This window comes from Tamandua tetradactyla, chromosome X, assembly GCF_023851605.1.
Source record: "Tamandua tetradactyla isolate mTamTet1 chromosome X, mTamTet1.pri, whole genome shotgun sequence".
NCBI lineage: Eukaryota > Metazoa > Chordata > Mammalia > Pilosa > Myrmecophagidae > Tamandua > Tamandua tetradactyla.
Window position 1 is genome coordinate 155,949,048 of NC_135353.1, and position 19,494 is coordinate 155,968,541.

General features: G+C 40.1%; 1 non-coding gene across 1 annotated transcript; it reads left to right on the plus strand.

The window, feature by feature from the left end:
• The first annotated feature begins 3,273 nt into the window (after positions 1–3,273).
• LOC143672392 (U1 spliceosomal RNA) lies at positions 3,274–3,437 on the plus strand. Its single transcript, XR_013169844.1, has one exon. It is a non-coding gene; the product is annotated as a U1 spliceosomal RNA (small nuclear RNA).
• The last annotated feature ends 16,057 nt before the right edge of the window (positions 3,438–19,494 follow it).

Sequence of the window (19,494 nt, forward strand, 5' to 3'; positions counted from 1 at the left end):
ACTACTTTCATTTCTTTTCTCTATATTAACATTTTATATCTTTTTCTGTTGTGTTGCTAGTTCCTCTAAACCGATGCAAATGTACTAAGAAACAATGATCATGCATCTATGTGATGATGTTAAGAATTACTGAGTGCATGTGTAGAATGGTATGATTTCTAAATGTTGTGTTAATTTCTTTTTTTTTCTTTCCGTTAATAAAAAAAAATAAAAAATAAAAAATAAAAAAAAAAAAGAGTAATTAACAAAACCAAAATTGATTCCTTGGGAAAAATAACAAAATAGATAGACCTCTGTCAAAATTGTTCAACAGAAAAAAGAAGAAACAAAAAATATGATGATGAAAAGGGGGGACACGACCACAGAAACACTAGATATTACAAAAGATAATAAAAGATAATAAAAGAATACTAGGAGCAATTTAACAATCGGCGATCAATTCTGAAAACACAGTCGAGGGCAGCCCTGTTCCCAAAGTGGCCTGTAAAGCCACCACCTGCCCGTGAAATGTACATAAAGACTGGTCATACTGGACCAATGATGAGAGTAGGTTGACTGGAAAAAGAAAGAGGCAGAAAACGTACCAAGTTTGCAATCATCGCTATTATTTTTCCCCAGAATGTAGAAGAAATACAAAGCTGACATGGCTGAGCTTGAGTCTTGGCTGGGGCGCTTTTGTAGGTCTGACCCTTTGCTTCCCCCAACTTGACTCCCACAGTTGATACCTCTCCCTTCTGGGGAGCAGACACAGAAAACTGAGCAGCTGCAGCTGTCAGGGTGTGGATTAGAGGCTGCTGAGATCTGCTTTTACCAGAACAGAATGGCAGCAACTCAGGATTGGGTCTTGACCCTCGCTGATATGAAAATAACTGGCAGGGAGGAGGATTTCTGAGATGCGGAGAATTGCTTGAAGGCAAAAGGACCAGAGAAAAGGTCACAGAAAGCTGCTGAATCATCATCCCTTTGTCTCTTAAAGGTTAAGGGCCATCAGCTAGGCAAGGCCAAAGTGAGGAAGAGTTGTCTGGGGAGGACTTGTCTCCTGCCCCTCTGATGGGGTGGGAAGCAGAGGGGGTGAGAGGCAGCGAGGGGACAGTGGGTGGAGATCACACAGCTGAGTCCATCTCCAGAAGGGATAGAAACTGGAGCAGGGACCCCAAGGGGAGTCCAGGCATCAGCCTGGGGGAACTGACAGATTGAGGTGGGGGTGCAGAGTGCAGGCCCAGCTTGCTGAGACCTGGAAAAGAGGGGTGGGGTCATCAGAAAGTAGTAGGCAGTCACCAAGTGGGCAGCAGAGTCCAGGGATTACGAGCTCAGAGGCTAGACTGAAATACCCTCTTCCCCTAAGCATCAGGGGGACCTCAGAAAGCTTACAGAACCACTCTGTGTCCCAGTTTCTTCAGTCATTCCATTTGACACAGCACCTACCACATACTAGAGACTGACCTAGACACATGGGCTGCACAGTGAACAAAACGATGATTTCTTTCCTCTGGGAACCTAACTTCTCCCAGAAACAGACAATAAACAATAACATTATTAAATAAGTACATTATAAAGAAGGTTAGACCATCAGACCCACTCTGGACCAAAGATAAAAGGAAGAGCAGGGTTAGGAGTCAGGGGTCAGCATTAAACAGGGTACTGAGGCCAGGCCTCATAAAGAAACAAAGATTTCAGCAGACTTGAAAGTGTTGAGGGAGCACACCAAGTGGCTATGGGGGGACATTCCAAGCAGAGGCAACAGCCCAAAGGAAGGCCTTAAGGTGAGGGCATGTGCCTGCCACCTCAAGTGAACCATCAGGGGTCTGGTGTGACTAGAGCAGAGGGAGGGAGGAGGAGAGTGGGGGCAGGACAGGAGGTCAGGAGGCCACAGGAGCCAGGTAATGTAGGGCCTCGGCGGCCACTGTAAGGACCTTGATTCTAAAATTGGAAACCATCACAGAGCTTGGAGCAGAGATATGACAAATAACATGTTTTTAAAAGGATAGACTGGGACGGCGTGGGCTAGAAGCAAGAAGAACTGTCAGGAGGCAAGTACAGGCATCCAAGGGTGAGACAACAGTGGCTTGGACGAATGCAGTGTCAGAGCGGCAGAGTCTGAATATTTTATGAAGATAGAGTCAACATAATTTGTTGACAGACTGGAGGTGGGCAACACACGAGAGGAGTCAGGGAGGACTGCAAGGGTTTTAACCTGAGCAGCTAGAAGGACGGAGCTGCCATCAGCTGAGATGGAACATGGTTGGAGGAAAGGATCTGGAGTTTGATTTGGGGCATGTTAAATTTGCCCTGACTGTTAGACATTCTGATCATAGCAGGAGCCATCTTAAAGGATTGGTGGAAAGAGGAAATTAGGTGACCTATGTACAGTACTTAGATCAAGTCAACCAAGTAGTAACTCCACAGTGACGTTGGCCAACATCATCCTCACCATCACCATCAATGTCTTCCTCATCATCATGGGGCTGATATTGTCAGAGATTTAAAGGACTCTGTGTGTGCTGGTCCCTGGCCATGAAGCCTCCTGTCCACTCCTAGAGGAGGAAGTGGCCCTAGCTGCTGACCATACCCGGGACCCATGTCAAGGCAGGTCAGCACTCTGGCTCAGTGTGAGCCCCATCCCCATAATCACTGCCTTGTCTCTCAATGACAAGTACCTCTCCATTCAACATTTGGAAACATCACTGAGAGTCTGGAACTGGGAGTCAGGTGTTGACTCATCAACAGACAGCAGGCAAATGAAGGACACCCATCCTCCTGCATTTCTGAATGGAAAACAGAACATGCTTCTCTACGCAGCAGCCATGGTGCAGCATGAATGCAGCACAAAGTTGCGCATGAGTCTGTGCTATACAAGCCAATGGAAGGAGAGAAGTGAAAGATGGACTGCCAGGAATGGATATGCGAGGTAACAGGAAGGCTTGGGTTGGGATGTCAGAGACCACCAAGTTCCAGATTCCCACCCAGGTGATGGGCTGGCTTTCTTGAACAGGACACAGGGGCATTTTCCCACCTGCCAACAATACCCAGTGGCTTTGGCTGATGTCTAGTTGATGATCCATGGGCTGTTTCCTCCCTTATGGACCCTGGACAAGCAAAGAACCACACAAGGCAACTGAAATTCCACATATCCCAGCCATCTATTCAAGCTCTGCAATTTTCAGGAATCCTTCAGAAATTCAAGACCGACTTCCTCCCTTTGGCCATTAAAATGTAAACAGTTGTGCTATGAGATGGAAGGACTTAAATTTCAACTAATAAAAGTAAAACTTCATACTTACCTGGCAGGGGAGATACCATGATCACGAAGGTGGTTTTCCCAGGGCGAGGCTTATCCATTGTACTCCGGATGTGCTCACCCCTGTGATTTCCCCAAATGTGGGAAACTCGACTGTATAATTTGTGGTAGTGGGGGACTGCGTTCGCACTCTCCCCGATTAAAAAAAAAAAAAAGTAAAACTTCATTTTCAAGTGATCTCTTTATGTGTCTAACAATGCTCTTAACTTGAAAGTCATGTTGAAATCGAGTAGTTCTATGGCAAAGGAAATGAGCATCTGTTGAATATGCATTACATATATTCCGTGGACCATGCCATTTCATCTTCACCATACCCCTCTGAGGGGAGACATTATAATCCCCAATTTGTAGAAAGGAATACTGAGGCTTGGAGAGGTTCAGAAGCTGGTCCAGATTCCATGGTCTCTATCTAAGTGGCCAAGCTGGGCTTCAAAGCTGGGCCTTACTCTTAAAAAATACATACTTTCTCCAAGAGTTGGAGGCCCCAAAATGCATCCTTACCAGAATTTTTTTTTTTGAAGTGACATGTTACTGGATGCACAAACACACAGGCAACATGAGGGAACAGGGAAAGAGTTAATGTAGTGCCCAGTTGAGTCCCTGAGGCCAAGGCTTCCCAGGCCTCCTCGGCTGGGCTGTAGGGGAGGAGAAGGCTGAGCCAGTCCACCCACACCCAGGCTGTTATGCTCTGCAGAGAGGACTCTAGGCCTGAGGCTGTCTCTGCTCCCAACTCCTGCCATTTGCCAGCTTCCCGGAGGCAACAATGTACACAGCCCTAAGGGCCGCATGCCCAAGAGGCCCAATTCTCAGGGAGGGAGCCATCCACTGAAAGCATCCACGGTCCCCCAAAGCTTATAGACACTAGGGTTACATGAACCCTCATAAATATTAGCGTGTATAACCATAATACTAGTGTCTTAGATCAGAGATCTTTGTGCAAGTGAAACATTGAGGGAGAAACCTGTAAGGAATCAAGAGAGGCAGAATAATAAAACAGAGGGAGGGGCTGAGAAATGATGTGCTTTTGGCAGCCCAGACTAGCTTCAGCAGCCCCCAGGGAGCCTGAAGTGTGAATTGTACCACTGAGTAAGTCCTGTGGGGATGAGGGGGCTGGAGGAATGTCCCCTCCTATATCAGTGACTTGGGTGGTGATGAGGGGTGGGGTGGGGACAAAACCTCCCTCCAGGTGCCTCCCATCAGCTCAGGGCAAGCCCCCAGAAATGGGGGCAGCTGTGAGTTGTTAGTAGCAATGCTCCCAAAAGCTGGGGGGTGGACATGACACCCAGAAAAGGGGAGCTGGGCAGGGTACCAACAGCATACTCTACAACTAGCTGCAGTTGCCTACACTTTGTGCATCACTTAGATTTTCACCTTTGCTACAGGCCCAGGAGATAATTCCAGTTACTCTCATTTTGCAGGACTAGAAACTGAGGTGCCAAATGCTCAAGTCATTTGTCCAGAGTTTCACAGCCTCTTGGTGGCAGAGGGGGCCTTTGAAGCCAGGCTGTGTGACTTCACAGCTCACTGTAGAGTTGTCAGAGTTAGATAAAAGTTAGCAATATCTGGGACATGCTTATACTGAAGTATTATTCGTTGTTTATCTGAAAGTCAGATTTAATGGGGTGGCCTATATTTTATCCAGCAACCCTAAAGCCTGTGGTATCAGGCTGCCCCTCTGCCAGTCTTCAGTTACTCAAGTACACAGAAGCCAGGGTTTGTGGATTCTAGCCAGTGCCAGACATTAGGGAGAGATGCATTATTTTACAATGAAATGCACACTAATTGTTTTCATGATTTGCGGTGCAGGGGAGAGAAACTATTGTCTTTAGCTGGTTACAAGGAGAGAATTGTGGTCACAGCTCCATGTTTGTAAAATGATCCCCTTCAAATGCAATAACTCAAGAGTGTTCTCACTGAAACCTCAAAGCAGGTGGGCAAGTGGGACATTTTCTGTCCAGTGGATTAGGCAGCTTGGGTTTCCCTCCACCCTTGGTTGAGGGAGCTTTGACTAAATCCTATTTCTTTCTCTTGATCGCTCCAAAACCCCACACTCAGGCAATTGTGAGTCTCAGCTCAAACCTATGCATGAGGGGAAGCCCAAGAAGCATAACGCCCCAGTGGGCCGACGATCTATAACACTTCTGTAGCTTGGTGGGGAGGCTGCCCTCCTGGCTGAGGTCCCCTCAAGGTTGTTGTCCATTGCCCGTGATGCAACAAATGGCACCCGCAGGACACCATTTCTGATGCCGTCTCCCACTCTCCCCCGGGGAGGCAGTCTAGCTTGCACTGTGCCTGGGGTCGTGAGGGATGGGGTGCACTTCGTAGGCTCAGCCAGGCAGCAGTAAATGTAGGCTATAATTAAATCAGACTGCGAACATATTGTTCACGGGAATCTTAGCAGAGCATGAGTCATGTTGGTTAAGTGAATCACTCAGCTTCAAAGTTTCCATTTATATTTGTTTTATACTTCAGCTCAGGATTTCTGGGTTCCCCATTTATTCTCCGTCTTTGGAAGAGCGCCTTGAACCTGGATACAGCTAAGGGTCCAGCTGGGCAGCCAAGAAGGAAGAGAGCAGGAGTGGGCATCTGGGCCAATACCAAGGGACTCACCTCACCCCCAGCAGAGGCTCCTTCCCTTGCATGCAGAGGGGAAATATAAATAGGGGGAAATTTGACCATTTGGACTATTGCTCGTTTCTCAAATTAAAAAAAAAAAAAAAATAGCCAAAGTTTGGCAAGAGGGAGGAGGTTAAAACTCTGGGTTAAATGAAGTTTCTTCATCCTTACCTTATCCTTGATTCTTTGGGCTAACTCAGCTCCCAAGGCAGGTGACAGCACACAATCCTGAAACCTGACAGCGTGGGCTCACACCCCACTCCACCACCTACCTGCAGTACCTCTTGGGCAAGTAGCTTAACCTCTCTGTGTTTCAGTTCCTTCATCTATAAAATAAGAATGATAATAGTATTTACCTCATAAAGCAGTTGTGAAGATTAATGAGTTAATACATATGATGTGCTTGGCTCAGAGTAAGTGCTAATGCACTACCTCTCATTGTCACTGCCATCACCACCAACGTCATCACCGTCACCACTATTTTAGTTTCAAATCATCACAAGCACATTATCACCACCATTATCAGCTCACTATCATCACCACCACCAGCATGACCATCACATTGACCTTCATCATCACCTTAATCATCACCCCCATGACCATCATCATCATGAGACCTTCAGCAGCATTGCTAAGCACTGAGGAAGCAGGGCCACAGTTGCTTTACAGGTAACCACAGGCAGGAGACCAGGCAGAGTTAGGTTCAGGAGGCAGAATGTGCAGGATGTGGGAGCTGCCAAGGACCTTCCCTGCCTCCTGTTCAGTCCTTTTATTGTAGGTGAGGAAAAGGAAGCCCTATCTCACACATGTTAGCAGGCAAGCCTGAGCAGAGCTGAGTCAAGTGGTTTTCTGATTTCCCACCTAGTGCACTTTCATGTGTTCCCAAGAGGTCCTAATGCACTTACATTCTTGGAGAAGGGAGCAGGTTTTTTACTTTAGGAAATCTGCAGGGTGAGGTCTATAGTGTAGGGAGGCAGTAAAGGACTCTTCACCACCTTGAGCCATACCAAGGCCATATTGATAGGGTCTTCATAGCCACAATGTAACCATCCTCAACACCTAGCACACACATTCAGAGCATGGCAAGTTCGAAAGCTATCACCTCATTTGGATCCTCATACCAATCCCAGGAGGCGAGTGGGGTGGGGAGTGCCCTGCCCTTATTGCAGATCCCTTGGAAGCTATTTAATGAAGAGCTATTTAATTTACTCAGACCCAACTTGTAAGTGGCTTTGGGGATCCCCCAATTATCTCCAACAGGGATCTTTTTATTATCACCCCAAGTACCCTATGTTTTGAAAGATTTTATCTACCAAGCTGCGAGTAATAAGTTAATTTGTTCCCATATATTTTGTTAATTTGAGACCAACATAATGGTCAAATGAAGTTTCTGTTCAGCATGAGATAAATGGTGTTCCCAAACTGAGGAGTGAGGAGTCCTGCCAAAAACAAAGAAATATGATATATATCTTGGCCCAAAAAGTCCTACAAGAGCTCCATGTACACTTGCTGGAAGGCTGTGTCAAATGACAACTGATGGATTCCTGTTAGCATGATTGCCCTCTCAGGGGATCCAGGAGGGCAGTCATGGACTCTGATGCCACCATGGCAGTCTGAGCTCCCTCAGGTTAGTGGTTGGGCAAGGATCCAAGGAGGCAGCAGTGGGGAGAAGAAAGGGATCTAATAGCTTGTGCCTGGTCCCAAGGAAGAGACTACTTACTCCATAAGGTTTGGGACCTCTTCCCTTGGTGACAGCCCCCAAAGCCATAGATCCTCAGGGTGGTTCCTTCCTGGACCTCTGGACACAGGGCCCATAGCTCTGCACTTGCCTTGAGCTGCTCATAATCCAAGGGTGTACCCCTTTACTGATAATTCATCCCTAGAGGGTCAGGAAGTCCAGAACCCCCTTAAAAACATACTCAATGTTTTCTGGCCCCACCAGACCTGTGGAGCCAAGTGACACTGAGGATCAACCCTTCTCACTTAAGATGCCCAGTTCTGGCCCCATAGAAGGAGTGAGAGAACCTGACCCTAAGCTGATGTGAGTGTGAGCCATGTTTATTCAATTAGAAATGCTTGGCTTTGCTAGGAATCTCTTGGTATTGTGGAAAGATCACAGAGATTAGAGTCAAAGGGACGCTTGTTTGACTTTCAACTCCATGATTTAACATCTGCTATTTTGACTAAGTCACTTAAAACTCATGTGAAAGACTGAAAATAAAAAGGGTGGGGGAGGGAGCATACACTTAAAAGTTCCATTAAAACAGATTCATCTACAGTACATACTAAAACAGGGAAAATGGAATGAATGGCAACTTAAACTAGAAAAACAGGGGAAAAAAAAAACAACAGTTTACTATATATAAAGACGAATAAAATAAAATTAAGTATGTTGGTCAATTCACCAAAGGTAATTAGACAGAATCCACTCAATAAAAGACAGAGACTGTCCAACAGAGTTACAAATAAAAATCCTGGTATATGCTATTTAGAGGACAAACATAAAGCGCAAAGAAAGATTGAAAATAAAATGGCAACAATATATCAGAACACTGTCAATAAAAAGAAAGCAGGAAAAGCACTATTAATAAGAGGTAAAGAGAACATTAAGGCTCAAAACCCTAAACAGGATCAAGAAGGACATTATGTATGATAAGAATATACAATTAAAAACATACAATATTTATAAACCAAAGCATATTAAATAACATAGTTGCCAAAATCAAAGAAAAAAGCTGTATAAATACAAATAGGATATAAGAAAAACACCATTTAACTGGGATGCTTCAATTTACTTCTTTCAGAACTGGATGTATCTAATAAGATAAAAATAATTTGCTCTTATCCCAAACGTAAGGCTCCCAAATATATAGGGAACCTTACATTTTCCAAATGGAAACATGCAATTAGTTTGTATGTCCATGAAACATTTACAAAAACAGTTCTTGTGCGTGGTCACAAAGAAAATCTTGGTACATTTTTAAGGAATGACATTGAAAGTTTTAAATGTGGAAAATAAGAAAAACACTCTTAGAAAACCATTAAAGAGAAAATTAAAAGGGAAATTACTGTCCAGAAACTAATAAAAAGGATAGCAGTTCATACTAAAACCTAGAAGACACAGTGAAAGCAGGGCAGAAAGGGAAATTCATAGCCTTAAATGTCTTCAATATTTTTTAAGTGTCTAAAATTGAAAGACCTATACTAATTGTAACCAATTACAAAGATGTTTCCATATTTTTTGGTATTTGCAATAGCAGCACCCCACTCTCCTGGTACCAAAATCTGTTTTAGTTTCTTATGCTGCTTAAAGCTGATGAATGAAATGAGTTGGCTTAAACTAAATGGGAATTTATTAGCTTACAGTTTGGAGGCCAAGAAGGTGTCCAAATCAAGGCATCATAAAGGTGATGCTTTCTTCCCAAAGACTGGCTGCCAGGACCATTGGCTCCTCTTTTCCACGGCAAGGCACATGGTGGCATCTGCTGGTCTCTCCCTTCTCTTCCAGATTTTGTTGCTTTCAGCTTCTTGCTTTCTATGGCACCCTCTCTGTCTCTCTCTCTCTCCCTCTGATCCTTTCACCCTCTTCCCCCCCTCCCCCATTTCTGTATTCATTCTGTTTATAAAGGACTCAGTAACAGGATTAAGACCCATCCTGAATGAGGCAGGTCACACCTTAATTGATCGCATCAAAAGATTCTACTTACACTGGGTTTAAACCCACAGGAATGGATTAGATTTAAGAATATGTTTTTCTCAGGTACATACAGCTTCAAACCATCACAGTAATCTTAAGAAATTAGAAAAAGAACAGTAAAATAATCAGCCAATAGAAATCAGAAGAAAGATTTAAAGGAATAAAAGCTGAAACAAGTGAAATAGAAAACGAATGCACCCCCCCCAAAATAGTTGGAAAGATAAACAAACACAAAAGCTGTTCCTTAGAAAAGACCAGCAATTGAGACAAACCCCTTGTAAGTCAGATCAAGGAAGGAAGAAAGCCTGCAGGAGTTCACAAGGGAGGAATAAGAAAAGTAATACAACCACAGGTTTAGCAGAAATTAAAAGAATCATAAGAAAATGTAAATTGGAACAATCCAGAAGAAAGGGATGATTTCTCTGCTAATGTCAAGCTGACAAAATAGACCAACAACTGAAATTCTTCCAACAATGGAAGAATTTGGAAAAGTGAAAAGCAGTTTACCCCAGGTGGATGGAAAAGGCCCCAGGACCACAAAGGCCTACAGCTGAGTTTTAGCTAAACTTTAATGGATGAATGAGTCCCATGTTATTTATAGCAGTGCATCTCAAACTGAATGTGCAACACAAATCACCTGGGGGTTTTATTAAAATGCAAGATTCGGATTCAATAGGTCTGAGGTGAGGCCCTAGACTTTGACTTTCTAACAGGTAGCTAGGTGAGGCCTGTGCTATTTATTTATGGCCCATACTTTGAGTAGCAATTGCTCTTTCAGGCAGTAGAGAAAAGGGTTCCCGGTTCATTTTATGAAGCCAGCAAAACTTAAATACACAAATCAGACAAAGCTAGTTCCAACAACAACAAGAAGTCCTCAACCTCAATTTAACTTACAAATATAGAGGCAGAATTATAAATAAAATATTAGCAAACAGACTTCAGCAAGGAATGAAAGAATTTAAAAAGTACTTCAATATGAAGAAATCTAGCGATATGATTCTCTACATCAATAAACTGAAGGAGAAAACCATATAATCATATTAATGGAAGTTAAAGCAGCCATTCCTAATAAAAACCTTCAATGAAATAAGCATAAATGTAAACTAGGTAAACACAACTAAGAATATTTATTAAAACCCAGCAACAAATATTATTTAAAATGTCAGCACACTGAAAACATTTAAATAAGATCAAGGATAAGACAGAGATGCACAAGTAACCATTATTACTTAACATTGTTTTAGGGCAGAAGTTCTCAACCCTGAATGACCATTAGAATAATCTGGTAAGCTTTTAACAATATCCCAATCAAATCTCTGTGCTGCAGGACCTTGCGCAGGAACTCTTTTGAAAGTTTCCTGGCTGAGGCTAATGTGCAGCCCGGGTGAGAACCTTTGTCTTAGGCTTCAGCAAACGCAAATAAAAGAAAATAAAACAACAGGCGTACTCTTTGAAAAAGAAGTAGGGCTGCCAAATAAAACACAGAATACTTATAAGTATGTTTAAAAATTATTCACTGTTTATTTGAAATTCAAATTTAACTGGGTGTTCTGTATTTTTGATTGCTAAATCTGGCAACCCTACAAGAAAAGATATTAACTAGCTCTGTTTGCTGATGCTATAATTGTATACCGAAAAAGCCCAAGAGACCTTATCTTAAAACTTTTAGAATTAATAACAATATTTGGTAAGGAGGGGAGATACCAGATCCATTACAACAATCAACAGCTTTTCTTTACTCCAAAAATACCTAGAAATGCTGTTTCCCACTTATGATAGTGGCAAAAAATTATAAAATACTTACAAATAAATTTAATAAAAAAGTCATAAGGCCTATGAAAGGAAAAACACAATACCTCTTTAAAAGACAGAAAACATTTTATGAACAAACGGAAAGTTATAAACTTTTCTTAGATAGGAAGGCAATGAATTTTCCAAATTTAATACAGATCTTTCATTCCATTTCAATTAGAATCTCAACAGGGCTTTTCATGAAATTGTATGACATTATCTTAAAGTTCATATAGAGAAAAAATGTTTGAGAATAGCTCAGAAAACTATGAAAAGAACAGTGGAGTGAGACTTGCCTTATTGATTATCAGGAAATTCTATAAAGCCTCTAAAATCGAAGCTATATAATATTGGTATAAAATAAGACAAAAATTAACAAATATCTAGAAAGTCAAGAATTAGATACCAGTACATTTGAGAAATTAGCAGATGACAAGTGTGGTTATTCAATTCAGTGGGAAAAACATGGACTAGTCAATAAATTGGCACGACAAACTATCCATATGGAAAAAATATAAAAATAAGCTACACATTATACTATATAAAAATAAATTCCTGGATGTAAAGACTTCAATGCAAAGAACAAAATTTTGCAAGAAAATCTAAAAGCATATATATATCATCTAGAGAGGCTGGAAAGATCTTCTGCAAGTCTAGAAGTTATAAAAGCAAATGTGGATATATTTACTATTTACAATATATGGAGAGATAAATGGATAAATATGGATATTTTTACTATTTAAAATTTAAATACTTTTATATGGCAAAAGATAATATGAACAAAGTCAACAGACAAGCAATAGATGTAGATAAAAATTCGTGGCAGAGATGACAAAGGGTTAGTTTCTGTAGCATACAAAACTATCTTACAAAATGACCAGAAAAAGATTAACAGCCCAAAAGAAAAATAAGCAAAAAACACGACTGTACAATTCACAGAAGAGCAAACCCAAATGCAAGAAGATGCTCAGATTTTCGTGTAGTTGGGGAAATATAAAAGTAATAACGAGATAGCTTTTTTCAACCATCAGATTCACAATTATCTCCTTTCGGTTCTGTTTCTCTGAAAACCTTGACTAATACAGGAGGGTTGCAAGAATTATGTATAATATAATTCCATTTTTATATAGCATATCATGACAAAAACACTTTGATTATGTGTTAGTATGTATGTATGTAAATACATGCATATGAGAACATATATAAGTCTGTATAGGTTTATATGCAGACATGCAAGCAAAGAAGGGCATGCAGGAAGTCCTTAACAAGGCTTCTCTAGGTGGGGGCCAAAGGGTGATGAGTGCCATGCTGATATTGGGGGAGGAAAAGTGAAAGGAAAAATAAATGTGCTCCTGTAAAAAACAACATGTATAATATAATCCCATTTATGTAAAAAGAAGAATTAAAGAGGAAAATTATTCAGAAATAAATCCTACCAAAATTTAAAAATTGAGGCTCAGTAAATGCCACATGTTGCCTAATGCCAGCACTGGCATATTATGGACATTCATTCATTGTCCAGGTAAAAATATGAAGCCTAACAATAATTAACAAAGAGCAATGGCTACAAAAAGTCTATTTTTCAGCTTCTAGCAATGTGGTTGACTCAGACAACCTGAAAATCCTTTTATTACAATCACCTAGAAATACAGGGTAAAATATAGCATAATTATTTTAAATGTACGGCTAGGCTCACAAATGATAAAAGCAAATCCCCAGGTGTCAGAAACAAAAAGGGAACTGAAAAAGCAGAGGGGTGAATGCTTGAACTAATGGGGGGTAATTGTTTCCAGAGCCTAAGGGCTTGGATTTTAAGGCCCACACAGGGAAAGGAAATGAGGCTTTGGGCTTTGGGAGGTGGGAATTGGAACTGAGAACCTCACATAACGCCAGGACCCTCAAAGAACTATTCTATTTATGAAAGGATTTAAAAACCACAGGACACAGGGCTTCGGGTGGGAAAAAATAAAAGGCCTCTGAGAATTCAAAACCACAGGACCACAATGCACATTGCTTTTATTCTACCCATGCAGTTCAGAAACTCCAAACTAAAAAGTAACATGAGCGTTACTCCTCAAGCAGTATAGATACAAGTATATTTGGTATCTGATGGGATATTCTCATATCTCAAATATAGTATTTTCAAAGAAAAACAATACAAACCCTGCTAATGTGCACAGTAAAAAATTACGAACACATGAGTGAGCAATCCAACCTGATTAAGCATCCCTACACACCACACACTATTTGATTCCCATGAAGTCCAAATATATATAAATAACCACAAAGAAATTATAAAATAAGTACATATAAGAGGACATAAGGAAAGTCTGAGAAACTGTCCCTGCCAAGAGGAGCCTATGAAGACATGACAATGAAACGTAATGTGGTGTCCTGGATGGGATCTTGGAACAGAAAAAGAACATTAGGTAAAAATGAAGAAAATATGAATAAATTCTGGGCCATGGTTAATAATACTGTATTAATATTGGTTCATTAATTGTGACAAGTATACCATACTAATGTTAGATATAATGTTTTAGTTTGTTAAAGCTCAAGAGCAATATACCAGAAACAGATTGGCTTTTACAAAGGGGATTTATTAAGTTACAAGATACAATTCAAAGGCTATGGAAATGTTCAAATTAAGGCACAAACAAAGGAAAGGCTGCGGGCCTCGGGGTCCCTCTCTCACATGGGAAGGCACATGGTGATGTCTGCTGTCCTTCTCTCCAAAATGTCTCTGTGGGCATTTTCATTCTCCAAGCATCTGTCATGTGGCTTCATCTCTCTGCATTCTGTGTCAGCTCTGAGCTCTCTTTCTCCATGAGCTCTTTCAAGGACTCCAGTAAACTAATTAAGACCCACCTTGAATGGATGGGGTCACATCTCCTTGGAAATAATCTAATAGAAACGGCCCCGCCACAATAAATCTGCCTCTACAAGACTGGATTAGAAGAACAGGGCTTTTCTAGGATATATAATAGTTTCAAACCAGCACAGTTAATAATAGGGGAAATGGGTATGAGGTATTGTTCTAGTTTGCTAACTGCTGGAATGCAACAGACCAGAAATGGAACAGTTTTTAAAAAGGGGAATTTAATAAATTACAAGTTTACAATTCTGAGGCTGAGAAAATGTTCCAATTAAAGCGAGACTATAGTAATGTCCAATCTAAGGCATTCAAGGAAAGATATCTTTGTTCAAGAAGGTGGATGAAGTTCAGGGTTTCTCTCTCAAGTGAGAAGGCGCATGTTGAACATGGTCAGGGTTTCTCTCTCACCTGGAAAGACATGTGGTGAACACGGTGTCATCTGCTAGCTTTCTTTCCTGGCTTCCTGTTTCATGAAGCTCTCTGGGAGGCATTTTCCTTCTTCATTTCCAAACGTCGCTGGCTGGTGGACTCTCTGCTTCTCATGGCTATGTCATTCTCTGCTCTCTCAGAATCTCCCCCCTTTCTCCAAAATGTTTCCTCTTTTATAGGATTCCAGTAAACTAATCAAGACCCACCTGGAATAGGTGGAGACATGTCTCCACCTAATCCATCTTAACAACCACTATTGATTGAATCACATCTTCAGGGAGATGGTCTAATTAAAGTTTCAAACATGCAGTACTGAATAGGGATTAGAAGAAACAGCTGCCTTTACAAAATGGGATTAGGATTAAACCATGGTTTTTCTAGAGTGCATACATCCTTTCAAACTGTCACAGGTATATAGGAACTCTCTGTGCTATGTTCACAACTTTTCTGTAAATTTACATCTATCCTAAAGTTTATTTTAAAAGTAAAAATGTAAAAAAATCATGTGTGGGTCTATTTCTGAACTCCACTCAGTTCCATTAATCTATTTATACATCTTTACACCAATACCACACTGTCATAATTTCTGTAGTTTTACAATACATCTTGAAATCAGGTAGTGTTAGTTCTCCAAATTTGTTCTGCTTTTTCAAAGTTGTTTGGCTATTCTAAGTACCTTGGCATTCCCATATGACTTTTAGAATTGGCCTGTAAATAGCTACAAAAAAAGCCTGATGGGATTTTGATTTGGACTGTATTGAATCTATAGGTAGATTGGGGATAATTGGAGATAGTTGACATCTTACCATTATTGAGTCTTCTAATCAAAGACCATAGTATATCTCAACATTTATTTAGGTCTTCTTTAATTTGCCTCAGCAATATTTCACAGTTTTCAGTGTAGAGGACTTGCAAATTTTTTGTCACATTTATTGCTAAATATTTCTTTTTTTATGCTATTTTAAATAGTATTGGTTTTAAAATTTCAATTTCTGATTGCTCATTGTTTATATATAAAAATTAAATTGATTTTTACATATAGACCTTGTAGCTTATAAAGTTGCTACACTCACTTATCAGTTACAGTAGCTTTTTTGTAAATTCTATTAGATTTTCTACATAGACAATTATGGCATCTGCAAATGAAGACACTCTTTCTTCTTCCTTTCCAGTTTGGATGACTTTTATTTCTTTCTCTAGCTTGAGTGCACTGGCCAGAACTGTAGGCTTCTTGTAGATGACCTTTATTAGGTTAAAGAAGTTTCCATCTATTTCTCATTTGCTGACAGTTTTTTTTTTTAATCAGAAATGGACATTGACTCTCCATAGAAATGATCATATGGTGTTTCTTTTTTGGTTTGCTCATAAGGTGAATTACACTGAATGATTTTCAAATATTAAACCCAACTTTCATTCCTTGGGCAAGCATCACTTTGTCATGATGCATTTTTAAAATTATATTGCTGGATATGATTTGCTAAAATTTTGCTCAAAATTTTTTGCATCTATGTTCATGAGGGATATTGGTCTATAAGTTTTTTTTTTCTGTAATGTCTTTGTCAGGTTTTGGGATCAGGGTAATGCTGACCTCTAGAATGAGTTGGGAACTATTACATCTTCATCAATTTCTAGAAGAGTTGTATAGAATTGGTGTTATTCCTTCCTTAAATGTTAATTTGATTTTCAAATAGTAAACCCAAATTTCATTCCTTAGACAAACCTCACTTGGTCATTATAATATATATACATATGCATATACATATATCATTGGATATGATTTGTGATAAATTTGATTATGTGTCATTGTCATTTTCTTCAAGTTTCTTGTGCTTGGGGTTTGTTGAGATTTTTCAGCCTATGGGTTTATAGTTTTCATTAAATTTGGAAAATGTTTGCCTAATATTTCTTCAAATATTTCTTGTGTCTCCCCATCCTTCCTCTCCTTTTGACACTCCAATTTGCATATATTAGGCCTCTTGAAATTGTTCCACAGTTCACCGACACCCTATTAGCTTTTTACAATTCTTATCTTTTCTGTCTTCCGTATTGTTTAACTTTTTGGACATATGGAATTTAGTTGTAATAATTATTTAATGACCCTATCTGCTGATCCTAACATCTGCGTTAGTTTTGGATCAGTTTCAATTGATTGACTTTTCTCATTATACTTAGTATTTTCCTGCTTCTTTGGCTGCCTGGTAACTTTTGTTTGGATGCCAGAGGTGAATTTTATCATTTTGGGTGGTGGATATTTTTGTATTCCTATAAATATTCTTGGGCTTTATTCTGGGACACAGTCAAACTACTTGGATACAGCTGTATCCTTTCAGGTCTTGCTTTTATGATTTGTAAGGCCAGATCAGAGCAATGTTTATTCCAAGGCTAATTATTCCCCACTACTAATTGGAGAACTCTACCCAATGCCCTGTAAATTATGAGGTTTTCCACACCAGTTAGTGAGGCAAGGCTCTATTCCAAGCACTAAGTGAGCACCAGGTGGTTCTCTCCCTGTCCTCAGATAGTTTCCTTATGCACATGCATTACTCTGCTGTATACTCAAGGGGGATCCTCTGCAGCTCTCCAGATTCTCTGTTCATCTCTCTCCTCTCTACTACTCTGTCCTGTGATTATCTAGCTGCCTTGGTTTCCCAATTTGGGGATTATTTTGGGCCTTGCCTGGGTTTCCAGACCCTGTGTCATGGCCTAGAAATTCTCTCAAGGCAGTAAGCTGGGGCAATTGTAGGGCCCGCGTCTTTTGTTTCTTTCTCTCAGACCTTTATTGTCTGTTGTCCAGTGTTTTGAAAGCCATGGTATTTGTATTTTGTTGTTCTTTTAGTTGTTTCAGGCAGGAGGATAAATCTGGTTGCTGTTATCCATCTTGGCCAGAAGCAGAATTTGCCTTCAGGTTTTAATTTGCTTTGAAAATATTTTAGTAGTTGGATTTAGAGGTGAAAAATACTTTTGTTTTTCAGCCCAGCTTGCCCTGGCCCCTTCATATTCCTCCTAAATTCTGCTTGTAAACTGAATAGTTCTTCCTTTAGCTCATCTCTCTTTTCTTATACACTATTATCTACAGTTAGGACAAACCAGCTGTCACTTTCAACATTTTGCCTGGAGATTTCCTTTGTCAAATCCAAAGTTTATTAAGAATATCTTCCATCTTCCACATTGCTGTAGGCTACAGTTTTACAAATTGTTTCAAAACTACATTACATCAGTAGCCATTTTTCCAGCCTGCTATAGCAATTTCCTAGCTGATTTTCCAGTCTCTGTTGTTTCCTCACTGCTTTCCCAGCCACTCCCTATGCCTTATTCCAAAGCCAATTCCACATATTTTAGTTTTTGTTAAGACATCACTCCACTTGTAGATATCAATTTCCTTGTCTGTTTGTTTGTTTTGCTACATTCTAAACTACCCAAACATTTAGTACTTTAAACAACAACTCTATATAACTCATAATTTTGAAAGGCAGCAATTTGAGCTGGGCTCAGCTGAGCAATTCTTTGGGCCTGGAGCAGGCGCCGATAATCTCAGCTGAACTCACTCATCCATTGGCAGTCAGCTGGTTATTCAGCTGGGGCTGGTTACTTTATGTTAGATGCAGTTGAGTTAGTGTTAGTATATTATATTTTTTCCCTAGAAAATAGTCCACTCATCTAATTTTTCAAATTTATTGCCATAGACAAGCCAGAAGCAGCTATAGAAGACAGACCCTCATCCCTCAGCACCCCTTAAGATTAAGGGGTGAGAACTCTCTGAGGGGGGATTTGAGGCAGGCTAGAACAAGGAGGGAGGAGAAAAAAAAAATCTTGAAGAAGCCCTTAAGCAAAGACAGTTAATCGACCTCAGGAGGGCCCATGTCCTGGACAGATAACCTGCCAGCAAGTACCCATTTACGGGAAACACCCAGCGGCAGGAGACTCAGCTGAAGCCAAAAGACCCCCACCTGAGTGAGTCATCTATGGAGACGTGTGGAGCCAACAGACTCACCCAAATACACTATCTACCACCAGGCACCACCCTGCAGAGAAGGGTGGATAGAAGAAAGAGCCCTGAATGAGGAAAGGGGAGGGGAAAATAACTAAAGCCAATCTATAGGAGCAAATGACCCCATATTGCCCATTGACTATTGTCTCTCACCTCCCTCACCTCTGTCATTGTGAGAATATGCGCCCATTCTCTTACATGTGTTCTCAATAAATTTTCTGCCTGCTTACTCTAAAAAAAAATTATTGACAAAGTTATTCACAGTAATCTTTAAAATTTTTTTTTAAATAATTTCTGGTATACCTACAGTCAAACCCCTTTTTCATTTATTCACTTTTATGGTTATCTTTTTACATCAGTTTCTAATTTAATTGCATTATCATCAGCTAGTGTAATCTTGTTATTGATTACTTGTTATTTGAGGTATGTTTTGTGGCCTACCTAGTACTTAATCAAATTTCATGAATGTTCCATGTGTGTTTGAAAATAATGTGTATCCTCTAAAATTGTTTGCAGGGTTATATATATGCACACATACACATACATATTATATGTACACACATTATATATATATATATATATTTACATTTATATGATCAGGGGATTAATTGGGTTGTCCAATCTTTTGTTTACCAAATTTTTTATTTACATGACCACTAACTGATAGAGGTATATTAAAAATCTCCCTCAGTTTCTTCTTGTAGGTATGTCAATTTTTGCATTATAAATTTAAAGCTTTGTTATTAGATTCATATAAATTTATAATCATTATATTTTCCTGGTGAATCATTCCTTTGAGC